General features: G+C 54.3%; 1 protein-coding gene across 8 annotated transcripts in view; it reads left to right on the forward strand.

Annotated features, from left to right (window-relative positions):
- GLIS1 (GLIS family zinc finger 1) overlaps nt 1–24,531 on the forward strand; it is a 236,628-nt gene that overhangs the window by 187,711 nt on the left and 24,386 nt on the right. The gene's annotated exons all lie outside the window — the stretch shown is intronic.

The following is a 24,531-nucleotide window of genomic DNA, read 5'->3' on the forward strand; positions in this document are numbered from 1 at the left end:
CCTGCCCGTTCTGCTCCAGCCACACAGGCCTCCTTGCTCTGTCTCTTTTCCCACCACAAGGCCTTTACATGGACTATTCCCTTTATCCAAAATTCTCTGTCCCTAAAGCTTAGGGGTAGCTCCTGAGAAGGCTGAGAATCCTTGATTTCTCTGCTCGAATGCCAGCTCTTCAGAGAGGCCTTCCCTGACCACCTGGAAGTCGCAAAGGCCCCTCCCCACCAGTACTCCCTGCCGTACCACAAGGTCAGGCGTTTTTTCCTATTGCACTTAGACGGTCTGACATTGTCTTACTCATTTGCTTACTTGGTTGCTGTCTGTGTCAACCCACCGGCAGGTGAGCTGTGCAAGCACCAAGACCACATGTGTCTTGCTCACCACTGTGTCACCAGCAGCTAGAATGATGCTCAGCTTCTTGGAGGCATTTGAGAAATAGTTTATGGATGGTGGATGGGTGGGTGCATGGGTCCTGGTGGTATGGATAGGTGGATGAACGGATGAATGGAGAATAGGTAAAGCTTTTTTTTTTCTCATGAGGGAGAGCAGCTCTCAGCAGGTATGCGAACCAAGACTGGGTGCACCTGGGCAGGGCACCATGGAGTGGATTCCTGTGCTGGGGAAGCTTGGATGGAATAACCCCACAAACTTCTCCAGCCCCGAGGCTGCGCTTTCCAGGTTTATCCTGGTTTTGAAGCACAATGTGTGCTCGCCAAGGCTGATGGGGATGGGGTTCATCTACATCTTCCGGACGAGCCATTCTCAGCCAGCTGGGTGGGACAGGGGTATCTTTAGAAAGGCAAGGAAGGCTGGTGATCCCAGCCAGAGCTGAAACATCAGCTGTGCACCTGACACAGTTAGTCCTGCCACCAGCTGATTCCTGGAGCACGTGAGTAATTCCTGTGCCTCTAACTTCATCTCCTCATTGGTCAGATGGAGATAGCTCCACTTGCTGCCTCCCAGGTTTGCTAAATGTTTAAATGGGCTGATTTCATGGGAGTCTCCTTTTCTGTCACTGAGGTAGTTAGTCTCTGCCTGCCCAACTCCCTCTTCCAGGGCTGATGACAAAAATAAAAACAGAAGAACTCTCAGAGAGATTGTCTCATGTGGGGCTGCCAACCCATGGTCCAGCTGGATCCTCCTCTGGCCCCGCAGCCTCTAAGTGGGATGGAGGAGCCCTGGGGAGCCATCTGTGGGCACGAGCCGATTCAGCTGGGAGGATGGATGGTGGAGGGCAAGTGTTTCTATTAGGCCACGGGAATGTTTGCTTCTCTTCTCCAAGAACTGGTTGTGGTCATGTAAATCACCCCAGAGGAAAACCAGAGGGTCTCCAAATGCATCTGTTGGTTTTTATTTAAAAAGACAAAGACAACAATCTTTGTGGTTGGCTTAAAAGTATTTCATCATCAATGAGCAGGGGAAGAATAAACCCCTGGGGCAGGCAGGAATGTGGGAAGGGAGACCTGAGAAGGAAGGCCTGGCGGGAGCTGGCTGTCTGCCTGCCACCTGGGCCATGCTGTGTAGAGCTGGCCCAGGCACAGGAGCAGCGGGGGGCCTTGTGAGGGCTCTCAGGGACCTGCCTGGTCCCCCTCCTACCGGGACACACTTTCCACCTATAGCAGCTTAGGGTTGGGGTGTGTGGTGAGGCCTGGGAGCTGGTAGGGGAGAGGCTAGGGGACTTGCATCTTTGGGCTTTGGTGGGGCTTCTGTGACAGTCAGTGTGTGTGTGGTTGAATGTATCTGGGCATGTGTTAAGCTTTGGGGGTGATTAGAGGGAGTGGGTATGTGTGTTTATGTGACTGGATCTGGGGGATGCTGTTTGCAGTATGTTGGGATGTGTATGGTTGCAGAGTTTGTTTGGGGGTGTGATTGGGGTGTGTTTGGTTGGGAAGTTTTCTGGTTGGGTGCAAGAGTGTGGGTGGGTGAATATGGAGTGCTTCTGCAGTTAGGTACATGTATGTCGAAGTGTGGGGAAGGAGTATATGGCAAAGACAGACATGTACCCATGCACACCCACACACACCTCCACATCAGCACCCAAAGCACACCCAGACACCTCTAGCACCACACTCAGACACACACATCCAGCATCTAGTATACACGGCCACACCCAGCATACACTCCCATAGCACACCCTCAAACACACGCCAGCATATGTGCATGCATGTGTGTGGTTGGATCAGGTGAGTGGGCCTATGTGTGTGTTGGCGTACATGTTTGAGCATGAGTTTGGGGCTGTAGTGTGCTCATGGGGCGTGTGCTTATGTTGGAGAGGGCGCTTTTGAGAGTGCGGTTGGTGTTTGGGGTATGTCATATGTGTGGTGTGTCAGGTGTGCAGTGTGTCAGGTGTGCGTATGTGGTCATGGTGTGCGGAGTATCAGGTGTGCGGAGTATCAGGTGTGCGGTGTGTCAGGTGTGCGTATGTGGTCATGGTGTGCGGTGTGTCAGGTGTGCGTATGTGGTCATGGTGTGCATGTGTTTGAAGGGTGTGTTTGAGAATATATTTTGTGTATGCGCCTGTGTATTGGGTGTGGGAATGTGAGTTGGTGTTGGATTTGTGTGTGTGTGTTTAGGTGTGTACTGGGATGTTTGGATGTGCATTGAGGGGTGTGTGTTGTGTGTAGGGGTGTTGGTATCGGGATCACCCTGGCTGGGAGAGATGAGCCTCTGGCTGGCCCAGGCTGTGATTTGAACCCAGGAGCCTGCAGTGCCACTCCCTCCACCTCAGTCAAGGACCATGCAGGGTGTTGCAGGGGGCATCTGGGAAGACCTCTGGGAGGAATGAGATTGAACAGGGCCTGGGGGTGAAGACAGCACCAGTGTCAGAGGCCATCCCAGGAGGAGGGATGGGTTTGTGCAGAGGCCCAGAGGCAGGAACCACCGGGTACATCCAGGGAAGGCGGTGGGCACAGAGGGCAGAGGAGAGCAGGGTTTGAGCCCTGACACAGGGGCCTTGAATGGCAGGCAGAGGGAGGGCAGAGGTGGGAGCAGGCTAGACTACAGAGCTCACAATTGGGAGTGCCCTCACCAGGAGGGACTGCCAGCATGCTCTGCGGAGCACTCTGAGGGGCCCTGAGAAAGGCAGCCCCTTCGCGGGGCTTCTTGTTGGTTCCCCAGGACTCTAAGCCCCAGGGCTCTAAGCAACTGACCTGACGTTTTCCCAGAAGCCCAAGGAGGCATCAGGACAGAGGTGGTTACCCTGTTTGGTGAGAGGAAGGGAGTGGTCTGAGACCCACAGTTCTGCAGAGGCTGAGGGACCCCCTTTGCCCTGCAATTATCCCTCCTCTGCATAAGGCCTCCATCCCAGGCATGGGTGCAGGGTGCAGATGGGCCACCACAGTTTCCAGGCCTCACAACAACCCTGAGAGGCAGGTGTTTTAAATTTCTTTGTATAAATGTGGCATAATCATATGTTAGAAATTTGGCAAACCAGAAAAAGAGAACAGAGGACTTCAAACCACCGTGGCGGGATGTTTTCCTTTGGCTCCTCTCTTAGCACAATGCCGGGCACATAGTGAGGGCTCAACACGGGGGATCCTTTAAAAAATCACTGGCTGGGCGCAGTGGCTCACGCCTGTAATCCCAGCACCTTGGGAGGCCAAGGTGGGCGGATTACCTGAGGTCAGGAGTTCAAAACCAGCCTAACATGGTGAAACCCCATCTCTACTAAAAATATAAAAATTAGCCGGGTGTGTTGGCGGGCGCCTGTAATCCCAGCTACTTGGAAGGCTGAGGCAGGAGAATCACTTGAACCCGGGAGGCAGAGGTTGCAGTGAGCCGAGATCGCGCCATTGCACTCCAGCCTGGGCACAGAGCAAGACTCTGTCTCAAAAAAAAATAAAAATAAAAATAAAAATTGCTGGGATTTTGGAGTGGGGAGCATCTGAACCTGTCACCCCTCGTCTTGGATGAAGCACCTCACTTCTCTGTGCCTCACGTTCCCTGTGGAGTTGTTGAGAGGATTATTAATATTCGTGTTGGTGGCTTTAGCATTATGACTAAGAAATCTGCCATTGTGCCATGGTACTTGATAATTGTGGTTTCACAGCAGTATGGTCATCCAGCGTGGGGACTGTGGCACTGTTCACTCAGCTTTTCCCCGACTATGGGACTTATCTTCCGCCACTCATAGTTCATAACGCCAATATTTTATCATCTTCTTGCATAAAACTAGTCTGACCTCCAGCCTCAGCCTTGGGTAGGAGCCCAGAATGGAGATGTCAAAGGGCAGTTTGAACCTAACTCAGTGTGAGTGTGTGTTCGCTCTACGCACTGTCATGTCTAACCCTCCCAGCCCTGGGGCAAGCCTCCCCTCGAGGCGTCTGTTCCCAGCAGCCCTACCTTCTTCCAGCCCAGGCCTACTGCAGAGCAAGGCCAGGGATGCTCACTTGCTAATGTGTTAATGGGGGCTGAGCTGCTTCTGGTGCTGACATCATCGTTCTGAAACATCATCATCTATGATTTGCAGTGGGTCGGTTCCTGAGCCAGTGTCTGGAATCCCTTGTGGAAGGAAATTCCTTTTCCACCCAATTTGAGCATGCATGCCTGTAAGGAAACTGACTTCTTTGCGAATAAAATTGAATACAGGGCTGGCAAGGGAGAGAGAAAATATCATGAGCTGGGCTGAACCTGGTGGCTCTGATGCCTATCAGGGAGTCATGTCCCCATTAAGGGGCCTCTTGCTGCTGCCACCCCATGCCAGCCACAGGGGCACCACTTCCCAGTTGGAGTGCTAGCTCAAGGGTGGGCGTGACCTTCCCTAATGCCCCAAGCTTTCATTCTGTGGCCTCCTAGGTGGGTGACCTGAGCAGGGTGTTGCTCTGTGACTCTGTTTGCCCATTGGTAATATGGGGATAATATTAATAACAACCATACCTACCTCATGGAGTTGTGGGAGTTAAAATACTTAATACACATACAAGCACTTGAAATAGGGCCTGGAACATTGGAAGTACCCAAGAAATGTTAGCTTTTGTTGTTTCAGCTCAAAATTGACTTTGCTTTTGCAATTACATATCTGATAAGGGACTTGTACCTAGAATATATTAAGAACTCTTTCAACTTAATAATGAAAAAGATAACATAACTTAAAAATAGGTAAGGAACTTGACCTGACATTTCTCCAAAGAAGAGATACAGATGGCCCAAAGCACATGAAAAGTTGCTCAACATTAGCCAGCAGGAAAATGCAAATCGGAACCACAAGGAGCTACCACTTCACACCCACTAGAAGGGCTAGAATCAAAGAGATGCCAATAACGAGTGTTGACAAGGAGGTGGAGAAAGTGGAACTCTTGTACCCTGATGGGAATGTGCAATTGTGCAGTAGCTTTGGAAAACAGTCTGGCAGTTCCTCAGATGATCAGTGGTTAACATATGATCCATCAATGTCTCTCCTAGGTATAGAGCGAAGAGAAATAAGAACAAATGTCCACAGAAAAGCTTGTACATGAATGTTCACGACAGCATTCATCATAATAGCCAAAGGTGGAAACAACCTAGATGTCCATCAATGGAGGGATGGATAGATAAAATGTGGTATATCCATACAATGGAAAATATTTAGCCATCAAAAAGAGTGAAGTATTGACACATGTGACAACATGGATGAGCCTTGAAAACATGACGCTAGTGAAAGAAGCCAGTCACTAAAGACCACAGATTGCATGATTCAACTTACGTGATGTGTCAAGAATAGACAAATCTGTAGAAATAGAAAGTAGATCAGTGGTTTCTAGGGATTTGGGAGAGGGAGGAATAGGGAGTGCTGTCTGCTAGTAGATACAAGGTTTCTTTTGGGAGTGATAAAAATATTCTAAAATTGATTGTGGTAATGCTTGTACAATGCTGTGAATATACTCAAAATCACTGAATTGTACACTTTAAATGAGTGGATTTTATGATTACGTGAACTACCTTTCAACAGAGCTGTAAAAAAATAACTGACTTTATTGAAGGTTCATGGATGACCACAGGGAAACAGACGCAAGCATAATGTCAGCCAGAAAATCTGGCCCACGCTTGACCTTCCTCTAGGTTTGCCTTCCTAGGGCAGAGGCTGTCTATAACCCTTACCTTGTCAGAGCACCTCAGCAACTTCTGAGCTCCTCCAAGACCTGTCCCAAAAAGCCAGGCCCAGGGTTCTCATCACAGCAAAGGCAGCATGACAAAGTGGTAGAAATGCGAGCAGGGATAACCCTGGTGGCATGGCAGCGTTGTCACAGGATGAGTCGAGGTTGTGGGTATTAGCATCCAGCTGGAGCAGGTGTCCATGCGTGATATGTGGCCCTTCTCTCATTCCTGCCCTGAGAGCCCCCTGTCCATGGTGGACACGGGAATACCAGCGGCAACATGCTAAAGCCTCACTCAGTGCTATGTGCAGACCGGGTCTCCCATTACAGATGTGCATGCAAGGTTGAAGTCCTGTGTTGGTGTGAAGGGAGGCTCTCAGTACTCACCCACCTGAGCCCCACCTTCAGGTGCCCTGGGGCACACCCTGGATGTGGAGTGCCAGAGCCAGAACGGCCCTGTGAGATCATCTTTGGCCCCTGAGTCCCATGGAGTGTGGCAGCTGGAGGGGAGACATTCAGCCTGCACTCAGCAGAAATGCCCCCCGTGCGAAAACAGCAGCAGAGGATGCGGCCAGCAGGGAGGCGGGAGGGAGAAGCAGGAGGAGTCTGTCCTTGAGTTTTGAAAAATAAATATTTGTAAAAGTTTTATATGCTTATTGCAGAAAACATGGAAAACACAATAAAGCATAGATGAGAAAACCAAGTCCTCCCTGCTGCCCCCTCACAGAGACAGCCACCACTGGGCCGTGTTTGGCTGCTCCTGGCTGCTCCAATAAAATAGAAATCGACTTTATGAACCATATTTCTAATGAGAAATCACTGCCATTCTGCTCTGGTGATCGCTGACAACCAGGCTTGGCTCAGCAGAGAGGCAGGGAAATAGAATTCGTTAAACCCAGTCTGAGCCTGATTCACCAAGTTTGTATTCCAGAATGTATGGCCATACCAAAGATGATGAAAACCCACTGCGTTGGCCTTCGCAAATATGTTCCCAGGCTTGAGTAGGCCTGTGGGGCCCACCAGAGGGCTTTGGCCATTGGTGACGTTCTGGAGGGGTAGGTGTGCTGGAGGAGCCCTGCCTGGGTCAGGGCCTGGGAAGTGGAGCCTGGCGGAGGTAAGTGACACCTTCCGTCCATCAAAGGCAGGAGCCAGCAGTGAGAAGTACAGTAGAGCTCAGGCAGGTTCCGTGCTGACGAGGGGAGATGGAGGTGGCCAGACCAGGGTGCATTGTTGTTCTCGCCACCTTCAGCCCCATCGAGCCTGCAGCTCTTGGCTATTGCCCTCTCTCTGGCTGTGAAAAGACAGCCCCGAGGCCAAGGATCAGAGGGCACTGGGCTGGGAGTCTAGAGCCCTGGCTGTCTGTCTCTGTGTCACCACTGACACGTACTGGGCAGCCTTGAGCAGGTCTTTTCTCCTTCCCCAGCCCCAGTCTTCCCATCTGCAAAATGGGTAGACTTCCTCTAACATCCCTTTCAACTCAGACCTTCTGGGATTTTAAAAGAAAAGAGCCTTTCTCCTTCCCCAGCGGTGAGGTGAAACAAGGGTGGCTAACCCTGATCGAGCACAGTGTTGCAGTCAGCAAGCATGCCCTGAGCACCTGCTGTATGTCCAGTCCCTTGTTGGGCCCTGGAATGAGAGGCCAGTCAGGACCAGGTCCATCCTGTGTCAGCCTCCCACACCCAGTCAGGGGAAGAAAGAGGCGCAGAGCCCGGCAGTTACAATGCTTGAGTCCAGGGGCTGTGATGGAAGGAAGGGCATGGTGGGGGACCCCAGGGCAGCCTAGTCTTAACAACAGGGAAATCTAGGAAGGCTCCCTGGAAGAGGTGGCTTATGAGCTGAAGCTTGGAGGGTGAGCAGGACTCAGCCAGATGAAGTGGCAGGAGAAGAACATTCTGGAAAGAGAATGATGGCAGCAGAAGAGAATGATAGGAGCAGAGGCACCTTGGTGTTGGTTGCATGGAGTGTGCCACCTGTTGCTGGTGTATTGGCACTGCTGGATGGACCCTGTCCCAAGCCCAGATTGACGAGCCCTGCCATCTCTCATCTCATGTAGTCGTTGCAATAAACCTGCAAACAGGGAGTGTTAACCCCATTTTCCAGAAGACACCTCCGGGACCAGAGAGGCTGAGTAACGTGCCTGAGGACACAGGCGAGTAAGCAGCAGGGCTGGGACTTGAACCTGGTCTTCCTGATCCGAAGCTGCACCCCATCCAGATGGCTCAGGGATGTGTCCCCAAACATTTGGCTGAGGCTGCAGAGATGGTGTTGAGGGAGCACTCGCTCCTCCCCAGTGCCCAGTTCACTCTTGGCTGCTGCTGCAGAGTGAAATGTCATTCTCGCCCTCCCTGCCAAGGTTTGTGGCATGGGCTTGCCTCTGGCTCCTCTGCTCTTAGGAGTGAGCCTGCCTGTCACCAATATCTAATTACACCAGCCCCCTGCCTCCTCAGGCATCCCTGGCCATCATGTGTGAAACAGGAGCTTGGTGGCGTCACCCTGCGAGGAGGCACCCACATCCTTCAGTGCATTGGTGGGGGGGGTCTCACTTCCCTGATGCAGGCACACCACTGTCACCATGAGCTGTATCCCCTGCCCTTCGGCAAGTTGGTCCCCATCCATGTCTTCCTTAATCCTCAGATCCCCTCTGGAAGCCATCGTGTTGTCCCTGTATTCTTATGTGGAAAATGAGTTCAGAGGAAAGCCCTTTGCTCATGTCACGTAGGACAGGAGCCAGTGCATGGACCGGATCTGGCTCCAGATGCAGCAGGGGGCATCCGGGGTCCCGCCCTCTGCAGCGACTCACGCAAGGGCACACGTAGCACTAGGCAAGAAGTCTAGAATTGTGACTAAATCTGTCCATGAAAGTATGACGCTGCCCACTGTAAATTTTTTTAAACTTTAGCAAAGCAACATAGTGTAAAATATAAAGCAATAAGTATAATATGTAAAGAAGTAGAAAGTAGAGAGTGAAATGTAAGGAAAAAAGGAAAAGTTATCCCTAACTACACCACTCAGAAATAACCATTGTTTAATATTTTGGAGTATTTTTCCAGGCTGCTCTCTGTGTGTATAATTACACTCTTTACTGAAGTGGAATCATACTATACTTACTGTTTAGGTACTTGATTTTTTCACTAACAGCGTATTTTGGGTGTCTGGCTATGAGCAGTTAGCTGAGTGAATGAGCGAGTGAGGAAATGAATGAATGGCTGATGAATGACTGAATAAAAGCATGACAGTCTGCCCCATGATGCCGCTGGACAGGTCAGGCTTTGGAGACTCTGCCCAGACTGCCTTCCTGAGGAGCCAGGAGCCTGTGTCTACACCATCAGGCCCCCTGTCCTTGGGGTCCATGGACCACAGTGTCTCTGCATGGGGTTGCAGGTAGTGTAGACCGTGTTACTGCCGTGTTGATGCTGACTCTCCACAGCCCTGGGAGGGGTGATACTCTACTGTCACTACCTCCCTGGCAATGCAGACAAATTAGGGTATCAGGTGGTTTTCACAGAATTGGAGGGGAATCAGGATTTGAATCCAGGTCTGGATGACTCTTGAGCACTCTGTTCCCCACAATGAGCACACAGGAGCAGGAAGAGCCTGCCCTAAGGATCCAGGGGCCTGCAAAAAGCTGGTGGCAGGGGAAGCCTTGGGGAGCCTTGCCCTCTCTGGGCTGCCTTGGTGTCCCCACCCACAACATGAGGTCCTTGGAGGTTTGGCCAGTACTGACATTGTGTGAGGCTTGGGTTCCCACGCAGCCCAGCCCAGCCATTTGCATTTACCCCTGGGCTGGGGTGAACCCAGAGAGGCTTTGGGCCCAGGACCCGCCCCAAAGCCCAGAACCTCACAAAGAAGCCAGTGTTGGAGCTGAGCCTGACTTGAGGGAATTCCAGGCTGAGGGAACAGCATATATGAAAACACATAGATATGAAGTTCTGATGGCCCAAGTGGTCAGTGTAACAGGAACCTGGAGAGGGACCAGGGAGCTTGGGGAGCCAGCTACAGCTGGAGGGTCCCCAGAGGTCAGTCGGCGAGATGCTGGAAGTGCTGGGCTGAGGGTGGTATCCTGAAGGCAGTGGAGCCACCCATAGGGTTTGGGAGTGGCAAGGAGAGGCTTGCAATTTAGGGGTCTCCCTGCTGCAGGGGAGATGATGGATCTGGGAGCAACGGCCAGCCTAGAGGTGGGGGGCCAGGGAAGAGAGTGGCAGGATGCACATGTACCTGGTGCTGCCCTGGCAAGTGAGCCGCCCGAAGGCCTCACTGTGCCCCGGGGGCCGGACTGCACCCTGGCTCCCAACCTTCCCCTTCTCCCATCTCCAGCAGAGTTGCGGGCTCCTCTCTTAGTCCTCAGCCCTGTTGGCAACCCCGGGGTCCTGACTGGGCCCAAGTGCAATGCAGTGATTTATTTTCTGTAAATTATTGGTGCCCAGGTCATAGCCGAGCGGTTCAGCACAATGGCATCCTTTTCTTTTTGTCCTCCTTAATTTTAGAAGCCAAAGCTAAATGTTTTAATTTTATATTATTCCTGACATAATGCTAATGAGTTCCAGGCGTCCCTCTGAGTCGGGTGGCGCAGCTCTGCTGAGCCAGGCATCTGGGCTGGGCTGCGCGCCCCAGAACGGCTCCTCCCGCCACCCCTTGGTTCTCCATGGAGCTCCTCACAGCGTGCTTCTCCTCAGGGGCCCCTTCCTGCTCTCCCGTGTGGATGTAACTTTTCTCAGTGGACACGGTCCTCTCTTGCAAGTGGTGGCCACGGGGTGTTTCTCCCTTGCCCAATAAGAGGGAAGGCTCATGTGAGAGCCGGATGGCCTGCCTGGCCGGCAGATGGCCACTTCCCTCTCAGACCCCTGGGACATCCGAGATGCAGGTGAGGGGTGGGTCACCTCCCCCACACCCTTCCAGAACTTTCCAACCTGTTCTGAGCCAAACAGCTGGCGATTTGGGGTTTTAAGAGAGACCAGTGCGCCTACTGCAGTGGCTGTTATTGCTAGCATTATTTTCTGGTGACATGGAAACATTTAGTCCTTTGTTTCTAGTCATTTCTTCCCCTTGGGCTAGTGTTTCCTAAATCAATAGACCACTCTGCTTTTGACTTAATGCAACATAAGCACAGGGGCCAGGGGTTTGGTATCAGACAGCCCTGGGCTCATTCCTCAACCCTGGCTCCATTCCCACTGCTGCTGTCACTCCTCAGGGGCCCTGGGCTCAGGCCCTCTGGGAGCCTCTGTCTCCTCATCTAGGAAAGGCGATTACGGTGGCATCTTCTGTCTAGAGCACTCCGGAGGTTAAACAAGGCAGTCTGCCGAAACAGCAGCATGGCCTGACTTGAGGGCGCCCATCAGCGGCAGTTTTCCTCACTTTTCCCGTGTCCACGTCCCCGTGAGGGAGGACCACGTCCCCGTGAGAGAGGACCGCTAGTGCTCTCTGTTTTACTTATGTCAGGTCCAAACCTGAAGTCCACAAACTGGAGTGAGAAAGAGAAAAAAAATGTAACTTTAAATGTTCCTTTCACTCCCTTCCTATCCTGAGCCCCCACATGCTGGGTAGCAAATCTCTGGCAGTTCACAGATCACTGCCCATCTTCTCTCATAGTTGCATGCAAATTCTGGGTTTTGGGGGGCTTACACTGAACCAAGGGGCCCGTAGAGTCATTTATCACATTGACACCTGCTGAACCATCCTGCCCCATCTTTGGCCAGAATCTACTTGTCCCTGTTCATCTAAAGGCTGCCTCAGGGCCAGCCCAGACTCAGTGTCTTCTCCATAGTGCGGGGAGGGGACCTCCCTGAGACAGCCAGAGTCCTGCCTGGATGCCCCAGGTAGCCTGGGCCTTGCTGGGAGCAGCCCTGCTTCAGGTCCCACAAACCTAGCTAGTGGTGCTGTCAGCACCCCCAGGGCATAGCCCCAGGGGTGAAGGGACAGAGCTCAGGACCTCGCAGCTTTTAGGGACCCATGCCATGTACATGCGTCTGGCTTCCCTCCAATGTCCCTGTCCCAGCTGGAGCATCGTTTGAGGGTGGAAGTACAGGAAGCTTTGCTCTTTCCTCATCACAAGGTCTCTCCCAGCCCCCAACTAATTTGGGAGGTGACTGCTGAGCAGCCAGCCATCTCCCCACCCGCCCCACTCTTCCCTCAAGGCTCATTTGTTTGTTGCTTGGTTCTTTCATTCATTAACAGATGTTCACGAACACCCGCTCTGTGCCAGCCCCTGTGCTGGGCACTCTCCGATGGGTTTATGGCGGAAACATCATTTGAAATATTAACTGCCTGTGACTCATCCGTGTCCAGAGTTCTTTCCATTCGGCCCTGCGGCCTGGGATTTTGAAACCCAAAAGCCAGGAATTTGCTCCTGTCTGCTCTGCTTTCTGCTAAGTCATCTCCTTCCCCCCGGCGCTTGAGTGGAGGTGCAGTGCTATTCCACATGGACCCCTTTGACAGATGAAAACTGAGGCCCATCAGGGAAGGGGATATCCTCAGGGTTCCTGGCCCAGTGGGCTCCTCTGGCTGAGTCTGCTGGGCACCTGCTTATAACCACATGTCACTGTGGACAGTGGGGCATTTGGGGAGGAGGGAGTGGCTCCCAACTGCTGAGAAGCTGAGTGAGCCCTTGAACAGAGGCCTCTGAGCCAAGGCTGTGGCCCTCCCCCTTCCTTAGCTTTGGTGAGTGATCACCCAGGTGCCATCATCACTGGCCACAGGAGGAGCTGTGGATTACAGACCTGTGCACCAGGCACCTTCCTCACCAAACTCCCCCAGCTGCAGGATGAACAGACCGAGCTTCAGAGCCCCAGACAGTTTCCTTCACCACCTGGTGCCTCAGTTTACCCATCTCAAAAGCAGCAACTCCGTCCTGCCTCTCACAGGGCTGCTGTGATGCCAGGGAAGAGAAGGGCTTTGCAGATGGAGGCACTTGGCCACCGGATGGGTTTGCCTCTGTCTGTTCCCAGCTTCTCCTTCCCTCCCTGGTTGGTTTCCTTTGGTTTGTGTGTGTGTGACTGGTTTCCCGCTGTAATTCACCTCCCTTCCCTAACTTGAGTGCATGTGCAGGGCTGATGTCCTGGGTCTAGGCCATCACTGTTTTTATCCATCTACCTTTACTAAGTGCCCACTGTGAGTCCAGGCACTGGGCTGGACCAGTGCAGGAGGGTGTGATGTGGGCCACTAGGCCTCATGCACATATGGCCCTGAGATGCCAGCACAGGGCCAGCCCACCTTGGGGCCTCTTGGTCAATCACGTGGGTGGCTGGGTGGGTGTGGGGAGGACCAAGGCAGGTTAGCCTGACCTATTGATACCACTGGCCCCAGGTGGCAGGCCAGACCAATTTAGAACTGTGGGCTGTCTCCTAAAGGAGATCTCCTGAAGGTAACCTTAGGAACCATTTGCACCCTCTGAGCAGCCCTGATGAGTACACATCATCCGGCTCTGTCCCCGAGCGTCTGGGACGGGAGGCTCACCATTTCTCCTGGTAGAGCTTATCCTGCTACTAAGCAGAGTCCTCTTGGTGGCCTCCCACCCCCAACTCTCTCAGGTCCCTGTGGCTCCAGGAGCTACACACCAGTGGATCTTCCCAGCCCAGCTCCCACCCCCGCACTCTTCACTGGCCTGGTGCTGAACACTGCCCCCTCGCAAGGTGGAGGTCTCAGGTCTCACGGGACATTTCTGGTGGGATCTGAGCCTCAGGTGCACACTGGCAGGTTCTTTCCACCCACTCAAGACGGGGAGCTTTGCCTGTGGTACGTGTGTGATAATTCTGGTGACCTGACACTGGGTTTTCTTTCAGGCAGTGGGTGGAGAATCTCTGGCCTCCGCCCTCCCCAGGCAGCCCCAGATGTATGTTGTGCAGTGCCGGGCATAGATGCATCTGTCACCTGTACCATCGCCCCACTGCCCCATCCTGGGCAGGCGGTCCCTGGTGGGCAGGCAGCTCGGGGTGAAGCTCAGGAAAGGGAGGTGGCTGGGCCGGGGTCACGCAGAGCCAGGGCTGGACTTGGATCTCAGACCCAGGTGTTGCTCACCACCCCTCTCCTGCTATTTCTTCTTGGAACTTGGGAGAGGATCCCAAAAGGGGACTAATGTTACTGAGCACCTGTCCTGTGCCCAGTACCAAGGCCACACCCTGATGTCCACTGCAGGAGGGCACCCCATTTGCAAGTAGAACACTGAGGCTCACAGGAAGAGGAGGAAGCACCTGAGCCCCAGGCCATCCCTGGGGGAGGGAGACCCCTGCTGAGGCCGTGGGGCAAGTTTGTTTGCAGAGAGGGTTGAGGCTGGAGGCCTGGAGAGACCGTTTTATTCACTGTGGCCCTCTTCTTCCTCCTGAAGCATCGCTCACAGCCTCACCCCCAGGGCTTATGGTGAGGCACTGCACCACCTAAAAAGAATCCCCCAGCAAATGGGAACATGCTCCTCTCTGCTTGGCTGTGTGGGCAGGGCGGGCTGTGCGAGGCTCACCGCTGGGGTCTTATGTCTGCCTCTCTTCCTCCCAGGGCCCAGCTCTGATAGGAGCGTGCGATGCTTGAATGGTAGGAGAGTGGTAAGGGACCGGCAGTCCTGGCCGCAGCACCGGGATGACAGTGAGAGAACTGGGAAGGCCTCAGGCTTGAGCCAAGCCTAGAGTGACAAGGAGGACTGGCCAGTGAACAGGGGCACCTTGAGCAGAGGACACCGCATGGGCAAAGGCCTGGAGGCGGGAATGTGTGGCCTGTGGCTGCAGCGTGGGGAGGGAAGTAGACATTGGGCTAGAGAGGTCAGTGGAGATCTCTCAGGCTATGCATGCTGTCCCCAAGGCCAGGCCAGGCCAGCCACCACTCAGAGGTCAGGAGGCGCAGTGGACCCAGCCCCTCAGTGAACCACACACCCACATCCATGTTCCAGGTGGCCAGTTTCCGCGTGTGCTGTGCTATGCGTGGGGCAGTGTGTCGGTGTGGCTGGTGGGTGGGGGTTAGTGTGTTTGTGAATGTGGCAGGTCTGGGGCTTGGACGTCTTTGGGTTTATGTGTGAACATGTGTGTCCTGGCCTGTGTGTTTTTGTGATATGAGTCATGGGGTGTAAACACAGTTTATGTGTATGATGTGTAGTGTGTGTGGGGGGGGTGTATGCCCTGTGGTATGTGTGTGTGTGGTGTGGTGTGTGTATGTTGGGGGTGTGGTACGTGTGTGGGGGAGGTATGATGTGTATGTATTGGGGGTGTGCTGTGATGTGTGGTATGGTGTGTGTGTGGGGTGTGCATTCATGTGCTGTGGAGTGTGTGTGTGGTATGATATGTGTGGGTGTGTTATGTGGTATATATGTGGGGATATGGTATGTGTGAGTGAATTGGGGTGTGTGTGTTTAGGTGTAGTGTGTGTGTGTGTGTGTGTGTGTGTGTGAGGGAGTTTCTGGGTCTTGGTGTGTGTGTGTGTGTGAATCCATGTGTGTGTGTTGGTGTCCTGGGGCTGTCTCTGACGTGTGGCTTGGTTGGAGGGAGAGGTGTTCACATCAGAGTGTGTGAGTGTCCACGTTTCTGGGCCTGTGGCTGGTGGCTTGGTGTACGTGTGTCAGCCATTCTATGCTGTGTGCTCTCTGCGGAGCCCTGGCCCCTGGCAGAGCCTCTTTCCTCATTCCAGACAATGTCTAGCCACAGCTCTGCACTGGGAGAGCCCCTGGATCCCACCTGTCCACTTGGGCCCAAGAGAAGCTGACTCAGCCCCTCCTGCACCTCCTACTTTCGGGGGTTCCACATGCCCTGGAAGGGTTACTCTCTTGATCCTTGCTGGCCGGCCACCTTTCCAGGAGATGCCTCAACGGCACTGCTGGGGACAGGAACCCATTTCTTGCCCAGACAGGAACTTTTGCCAGAGAAGAGCCCAGCCCAGAGCTGTCAGTGTGTTCCTGGTGAGGAAGGGTCAGGGTGTCTGCAGCCCCCACCCCCTCAGCCTTGAGATCCTCCTCCCAAGGACAGGCCCACCCGGATGGGCTCCCAGAGGAGGTGTATGGTCCCTCTGTCCCGTTCTCCCTTGCCTCACTGTGTGCACCCAGCCCTCCCTGGCCTGCCAGCTCCTCTAGGTGCTTATGAAGGCCCAGTGAGCAGATGGTCTTGCCTCTCATGGCAGTGCTCGATCATGGCTACCTGGGACCAGAGTGTGCCCAGGGCACAGACCTCGGCACTGGAGGTGAACCCAGGCTCCATCCCATGAGTGAGCACTGGGACTCTGGCACTTCACCTAAACTCAGTTTCCACCTCTGTAACAATAGGGGTTGCAGGATTAGTGAGATGGTGTTTAGGGAGAGCTTGGCCCAGTCCTAGGCACATGGTCAATGTGATAGCTGCTGTTCTGGTCAGTCCCCCCACATGCCCCACTTTCCATTCATGTATGCAGGTGGCACTGCATCCCCAAACACCAGACCCTCGAGAGCCTCACGGTCCAAATCAAAGAGCCCGGGTCAGTGCCCTCCAGCCTCACCCCCAGGACCCTCCTCCCGTCTGTCCGTTCCATTCTTGCCTCAACCTCCCCACAGAGGACTGGCGAAGCCCCAAACTCTGAGGAGACCCTCAAGGAGCCCCACGGGGGAGCACAGGACAGTAACCTCAGGCCAGCTAGCGGCCCCTCCCAGAGTGCAGGAGCGAGGAGCGGCCCTCAGTGCCCAGCTTGCTGGCCTTTAGAGCTGGCCAAACGCAGGATTATTTGACATGTTGGAGAAGGAGCTGGCATTGCATTTCTCCCATCCACATCATTGTTGTAAAGTAACTTAAAAGTTCGTACAAAAATGAGAAGTTGATCCCTGAATGGCCTGCCAGACTTTTGTAACCCAATATATTTTACCCTTAAACCAGAAATGTGTTTATTTAGAAGCAAGTCACTGGCAAATGCTAAAACTGAAGGCATTTCCTCCCCTGCCCCCGTGCCATGCCCTGTTCCCCCAAACCTCCTCTTCACTCTGTGTCCAGATTCTTAGTTAGAGCATGAGAAACTGAACCCTGCCTCCTTTTTGGGCCATGCCAGCCGCAGGCAGGAAACTTGACATTCATTAGGCACCAGCTATGTGCCAGTTCCTACACTGGGCATATTCTTTTATTTACTTCTACCAGCCGTTTGTGGTGGCCCCATTTTAGAGAAGAGAAAAACGAGGACAGAAATGAGGCATGACTAGCCCAGATTCAGGCTCCCGGTGGTGGATCCCCAGCACGAACCTCTGTTTGCGTGACTTGATTTGCAGCACTTTGGTTTGCGGCACGGTGTCACCAACTCACATGTGAAACAGGGCCCTTGGTTCTTCCCCAGGAGCCAGAGGGAGAGAAGAGCCATCACCTAGTGCCAGCGGCATGCCAGGCACTGTGCTGGGGCTCCCCTGCATGCTCTTAGCCCGTCCACAGATGCATAAAAGGCTCTGAGTGTGGCTTGCTGAGGAAGGTGGACCCACCCTGCAACTTGAACGTCTGAGCCAGCCCCCAGCGGATCTTGGGCTTCAGCCCTCCCCCTCCCCAAGCCAGAGCTTGAGGGGTCCCTGGGCTTGGCCCAGAGGCAAGGATGCCACCCCCTCCCTGGCTCCTGGGATGGCTCCCCTCTGTCTTTCATCTCCTGCCCTCTGCTCTGTGAGCGGCACGCAGCAGTAATGGATTGCAGTGGACATTTTTCAATTAGGTTCTGATTTTCCCCTGCCTGTCACTATAAAACTCCAGATGGTCTGGGGCTTCACGGTTCCCGGGGTATTTTCCCTGTTTTTTAAGTCTTCTGTTGTAACACACCCCACATGTGGGAATTGGGCCTTTCAAGGCTGTTCTGTGGATCAGCTGGTACTTTCTTCTCCACTGTGCCACCTGGTTTTCCTTTCTGCATGGAGGCATCCACTGTGGGCATCGTCCCTTCCCAGCGTCAGCTCTGGGGCTGGGCCCAGGCCTGGCCTTGCCCCAGGAATGGAACCTGTGACGCCTGGTGTGAAATGACAGTACTAGCTCCTGAGAGAAAACTTGCTTTTTGGTGCTTTAGGTAGGAGTCCCTGAGGCAGTGGCCAGAGTGGTTAGGGACACATATAGACTCATCAGCCAGACCCAAGGTCAGATTCCTGCTCCGTCACTGACTGGCTGTGTGACCTGGAGCCAGTGACATCACCCTTCTGAGCCTCAGTTTCTTATTCTGCAGAGTGGGCTGGGAAGTAGCTTCCTCGGCGGGGCACGTTGTCTGAATTAAATGAAACACACACAGCACTTGGCCTACGGTAGGTGTCAGAGAAAGTGTCACCCAGTCACTACTATCATTCTGAATTCACCCCAACTTCATCTTCAAATATATTTTACTGTTTGTGTATTTTGGGGTAAATAAGAAAAACATAACCACCTATTCTTACATTTTTCAAGATTGTTATACACGCCTGCTTTTCCTTCTCCCCATCCTGGGTACCCCCTGCCCTCAGTATCATCTTCTCTGTTCCCATGGTGTGGGAGCCTTTCCTTCTAGCCAGATCAGTCTGTTGTGTTTTTGGTTATTTGAGCCAGTGTGTCTCAAATCCACCCTCGACAGAAGGTGCCTGTATCATTCTCTGCATGGACAGATGGCGTCAGAGCGCTGATGCCTCTGCACACAGGGGTTCACAGAGCCCCCACAGTGTGCCCCTTCTTACATCTGCGGTATCTGGTCTCTGACAAGTGAAATGAGCTCACCCTGATTCATCGGGTCGGGAAGCGTGGAGGCCAGCTTCGCACCCAGGCTGATCTGAAGCTGGAATGCATTGGTGTGGGTATGGGGGTTGGAGGGTACAGATGCCACCAAGCCAGCACCGAGGGACTAGATCATGCTGGCCAGAATGCCAGGGTGAGGATCTGTACATGTTGAGGCACTGGGGAACCATGCAGGGTTTGAGCAGGGAGGGACACAGAGCTATGGGCTTAAGTCTTCTTTTCAGATAGCTCGTGGAAATGGGTTGGGAAAGGCAGGAGGGAGGCAGGATGGCACCTGTGCAGCCACCCAGGTAAGTGATGCTGAGGTGTGGATTAGGGCAGTGGGTGGATAAGAAGAGAAGGGGGCAGACCTGGAAGGTGATTACAAGGTGGCATTTCCTGGGCTGGTGACTAGTTGGATGCAGGGCCCAGAGAGGAGGGAGCATGTTCCTGGCTCAAGCATCCAGGTAGAAGGTGGGAGGTCAGGGGCCCCACACCCACCCAGCCATCCACCATGAGGGACTGAGAGGCCCCAAGGTGGGCTGGCCATGTGCCAGCAACTCAGGGCCATATGTGCTTGAGGCTTAGGGGCCCATGTCGCACCCTCCTGCCCCGGTCCAGCCCAGTGCCTGGACTCACGGTAGGTGCTTAGTAAAGGTAGATGGAAGAAACAGTGACAGCTCAGACCCAGGGCATCAGCCCTGCATGACCTGGGGTGGTCCAGCCAGCAGAAGTCGCACCAGAGTCCCTCAAGTGAAGAGCCTGTGCCACATCAGGCCTTGCATGGAGTGGCTTCTGTGAAGTCTTTAGAATCAAAAATCCCCAAATTTGCCTGCTGCAGAAGGAACTACTACCCCATGTGTTTGAATGAAGGGAGCCCCCAAAACTCCCATTTCGACTTTCACTTCTCCTCTCCCTGCTTCCCTTCCTTCTCTGCTCAATAGATCCTTAGCTGTTTCCAGAACATATCCCACCTCTTCCAGCCTCCCTGCTTTTGTTCATGCTTTGCCCTCTCCCTGGAATGCTTTTCCTGGCTCTGTGTTTCTAGCCCCTGCCTGGGTGTCAGGGCTGAGCTCCTCTGTGAAGGCTTTTGTAGCTCCCCAGCCTCTGCCAGCCAGAAGCCCCCGGGTCAGCCCCTTCCTAGGGCTCTGAACACGTTCCAGTGTGTTTGGAGCTATGGGTCTTTGATGCCCTTGGGTCTCAGCTCGGAGCACACTGCCAGGCACACAGAGGGGCAGCTGAGTGAGGCAGGAGGATAAGAACCTGTGTGCTCAAAGAGGAGAGGATGAGTGAGTGACTCGCAGAAGTGCGTGAGTGGAAGGATGGGGGGTGCACAGTAGCAGGGATGGGGTGGGTGGTCAGGTGGGGGTGGAGGGATGGGGTGCACAGCTGGCTTTCAGGCCACAGGGCTTACCTCGTGTTGCAGGCACTTCTTTCTCAGGAGAGATGGCAGTTCTGCCTATGGCATAGCTCAGGCTCAGTGCCCCTGGCACAGGGGGAACAATCTCCCTCTCTGAACCCCCCACATAGAGGCACTCAGCCCTTGCAATGGGGGTCCAGGGTCTGCTCTGCCAGCCTGTACCCTTGGACACTGGCAGCAGGAAGCAGGTGTCTGTCCAGGACAAATATACCATACAGCCTGAGGCGACCAGGGTGTCAGGAAGGCCCCGCCCCTGTGGCATTCCCTGTGGTGCAGGCCCCATGGAATCATTACGATGCCCTCGGGTCATGGTGCCATTACCTGAAGGTAAGTCCTCCCTCCACCTGAGAAACCAAGGTCGAAGCCAGGGACGTGCTAGATGGCTGCATTTCTGCTCTCACAAGCCCCATGCATCCATTCTGCAGCATCTGTGCCCCCATAACCCAATGGTGGGGGTTCCCTCCCTGCAGCCCTCCCAGCCCTACACAGCCTATGGATGGGGCCCCTTCAAGCCACGCCCACCCCAAAGGCTACCTCACACTCATTGGAGGCTGCTCCTGGGACCCAAAGAGCTCCCCCTAGGCTGGGTCTACACCAGGGTCTGTGTGTGTAACCCCTGTGCTGGCTGCACCCTGAGCATCAGCTCCCCATCTGTCAGTGGGGACAGTAATGCTTGCCTACTGGGCAGTGAAGAAGATAAGGTGCCACATTTGTGACAGCACCAGGCCCAGCAGAACCAAGCACACAATAGGTGCTGAACTGATGGTCGCTCTCATCCCTCTTTCTGTGCCTCTGTTGTCCCCATCTGTGCAGTTGTTGACTAGGAAGGACCACAGGGACCTTGGCAGGCAGCTGCAGGCAGATCCTATAGGCCCTCAAGGCCCCTGGCGTGTTTGGGATGCTGGTTCTGATGGGGCATGACTCTGGCTCTGCCAGGGGTGCCTGCAGCATCCTCATCCCAGACCAGTCCTGATGGGGCAGTGCCCCTTCGTCTGCTGGTACCTCTGTTTCCACCTGGAGGGACGGGCCACTCCCATCAGGGCATCCTGGCCAGCTGCTTATTATACCCCAGCCTGTGGCTCAGCTCTGGAAAGTTCCAGGGGGCGGGGAGCAGAACAAGGCTGGGCCAACATACATGGGCACAGCACGGGCATCAGTGCACACGCACTTATCGGGGTACCTTTCCACACACTGGGGTAAGGGGGTGTACTCACAGGGGTTCGTGGACTGCATGCCCAGCAACCCCCATATCATGCTTCTGTCCCACCCTTTGCCCCATGATTGAGATGCCAGCCCTGCTCTTAAAGAACTCTCAAACTCTCAGCCTGGAGGCATGGGGAGAAGGCCATGGCTGTGCAGGGAAAACCTACCCCACAAGCTCATGGGTGTCGCAGAGGATGGGGTGGGGAAGGTTGAGGCAGGCTTCTGAGAGAGAGTGCTTAATCAACAGGAGTAGATGTTTGCGAAAAGAGCAAATAAAGGAAAGGCATTCCAGGCCTAGGGAACAACTGAAGCAAAGGCCTGAGGGCATGGAAATTCCTGACAGAATTCAGGACTGTTCAGACACAGTCTCACTCCTGCAGATCACGCGTGGAGCGTCTGCATGGGAGAGGCAGTTGGGTCCATGTTGGAAGACCATGAACACCAAGCTGCAGATCCTGTGTTTGAAAAACGTATGAATTAGATGGTCAGAGAGTTGGAAGGGAAGGAGTCCCAGGAGGGGGACAGTCCGAACAGAGGCAGAGCAACTGTGCTGAGCAGAGGGTTGGCCAAGGCAGGAATACACAGACCTCGGGGAGAAGATGATGTATCGATCATGGTCCACCATCCAGCACTCTCCCACAGTCAGGAAAATGACGCAGCCTGGAGGAGTTATTGCCCTCTGCTGTAGATACCTCCCTGCCCTGCATGGGCCAGAGGGGAACAAAGGATGCTGAGAGGAAGCCCCACTCTCCAGCCGGGCTCCCCCATCTCACGTTGGGGTGAACTTGGCACAAGGCCATTGCAGGCGAGCAAGGGAGGTGCCTTGCAGCCTATTTACTGCCCAAACAGGATTTCCTCCTGGTTTGGATGCATGAAAAAGGCACAACATCTGGAAGTAGGAAGCAGAACAGCGTCTAAAACCCAGCTGTGGGCAGATAGCCTTGGACCCGCCCCAGCAGAGCACGGCCCCGAGTTGTGACTGGGCTTCCAGGGGACAGGCGCAGAGGGAACTGTCCCGGGACCATCATTGTCTCTCATGTCTCTTGTGTCTCTCATGTCTGTCTGAGCAGCTCTGCCCTGGCCTGTGCTCCATCTGCCACCTCTGCCCTGGATGGGGCGTTGGTGACCCTCATCTGGAACTGCTACAATTGCCATCTTCCTGTCTCCTCCCCCGGTCCCCACTTGTCACCAGCAGCCAGAGAGGTCTTCCTAGGGCACATATCTGACCCTGTCCTTTCCCTTCTTTAGGAGAAGGGTCTCCACTTTCCCCAAGGTGGAGTCCAGGCTCACTGGCCCAGCATTTGAGTCCCTGCTATCTGGCCTCTGAGCTCCCTGCAGACTCCTTGCCCAGTAGAGCCCAGCCCACCCCCAGCGTAATGAACCCTACATCAACCACTCAGGGGCCTTCACAGGGAATCTCTGCCTTTTTCATGCTTTGGTGCCTGCCCTTCCTTGGCCTTCAGTGTGCGTCACCCCACTATCTTCTTTGGATCTGTTGGTGGCAGTTCAGGGCTCGGGCAGGGCCAGAGACAGAATGAGGTGAATGCATCAGTGTTGGGGGAATTGCCTACCTGTGTCTCCACACTGCTACATATCTGAGCTCGCTACAGTCATCAAGCCCGTGGAAGCAGCTCGCGGCCCACAGGCTGCCTCAGGCATCTCCTCTGTGTGGCCACAGCCCCTGTGTCTCCCTCCATGACATCTCAACCACGTCGCTTTATGGTGGTGTGCGTGTGTGCGTCTCCCGCATGGGCCCTCTACACCTAGAGGGCAGGACCCGTGTCTGAGTTCTCTCTGCAGCTTGGCACTCACCGCAGACTGGAGCCAGTCTGTCCCAGTGAACAGCCTCGCACCAGAAATTACTCAATGTGCTGAACAGCCTTGAGCCAAGGCCATGAAAATCAGCCAGGTGGATCACAGGGTCTGAAATGAGCCCACAGTCCTCTCCAGGCACCCAACCAGCTCCTCCCCCTACTCCCCGCAGATGAGCCCCAGAGAAAGGATGTGAAGAGCAGGCTTTGGGAGCGCCATTCCTCGGGTAACATGGCTGCTACCAGCTCATCCTTGGCCACCTGCTGCTGGGAGCCCATGCTGGCCCCTGGGTCAGAGGGGCGGGGTCCCATGGGCCCTAATCTGGGTTAGTTGCTCATGGTTGGCTGTTCAGCCCTGGACATGGAGGATGAAATCAATGGCTCATGAGAGGGGGCCAGCCTCCTCTGGTCCCTTCCTCCTCAAGGGTCACCTGCCCTAGGAAGGCAGCAGGCATAGCAGAGCCACCTGGCCTTTGGCATCAGACTTGGCCTGAGTCCTGTCATTGCCATGTCACAGCCCTGTGACCTTGGGCAGGTCACTTGACCACATGGAGCCTCCATCTCTGAGATGGGGACATTAATGCCGTATACTTCACAGCTGTTGTGTGTCCAACACCAAGCACCACACCTGGATGTAGCAGGTGCTCGTCAGCGCTGGTCCCCTCCTCCCACCCTTGCAAGCACATGGCCAGAACATCAGCCTGGCTGGGACAGGGACAGATGGGGAGAAGTCGGAAGGAGCAGCTCATCACACTGAAGGAGGAGAGGCTGCTGCTTCCGCTAGGCAGCATTTGAGCTGACTTTGAAGGCTGAGGGAGGTTGGTGGGTGGCTGTGAGGGCTGAGGGAGGTTGGTGGGTGGCTGTGAAAGAGGGGACACTCCTTGCTGAGTGACTTGAATGAACAAAGGCTGGAAATTGTCTGGCCAACCCCTGATGTTGATCTAGGGTGTGGGGTGGGCCTAAAGAGAGGTGTGGAGGGCTGTATATGGTCACAGAGCCACAGGATCTATGAAGGGCCCTTCAGTTTACAAACGTGGCTCTTGTTTTGACAGCAGTTAGCATCAACTCTGTGCTCCAGACGGACAAACCCCGTGACATTCAGTGTCCTACCCCCTGGGGCCCTCATGTCAGCCTTGAGTGGTGGCCACGCAGTCTCAAGCTTGAAAACAAGGAAACAAGGCGCAGAGGGGTCAAGAGCACTGCCCAAAGCCTCTCTGGGACAGAGCCCAGTTCAGATCCAGGCTGTGGGTCCTTCCCTATTTCAGCTCTCTGTGCTGGGACACACGCCTGCCCTGATTCGGGGCTGTGCTGTGGTCAGGGCAAGTGCCTCGTTTCCAGATGGCCCTGGGGAGGGGAGCCTTTCGGGTCCAGAACTGGAAAGGCCACTTTCTTCTCCAGCCCTC

This window comes from Pan paniscus, chromosome 1 (assembly GCF_029289425.2).
Source record: "Pan paniscus chromosome 1, NHGRI_mPanPan1-v2.0_pri, whole genome shotgun sequence".
NCBI lineage: Eukaryota > Metazoa > Chordata > Mammalia > Primates > Hominidae > Pan > Pan paniscus.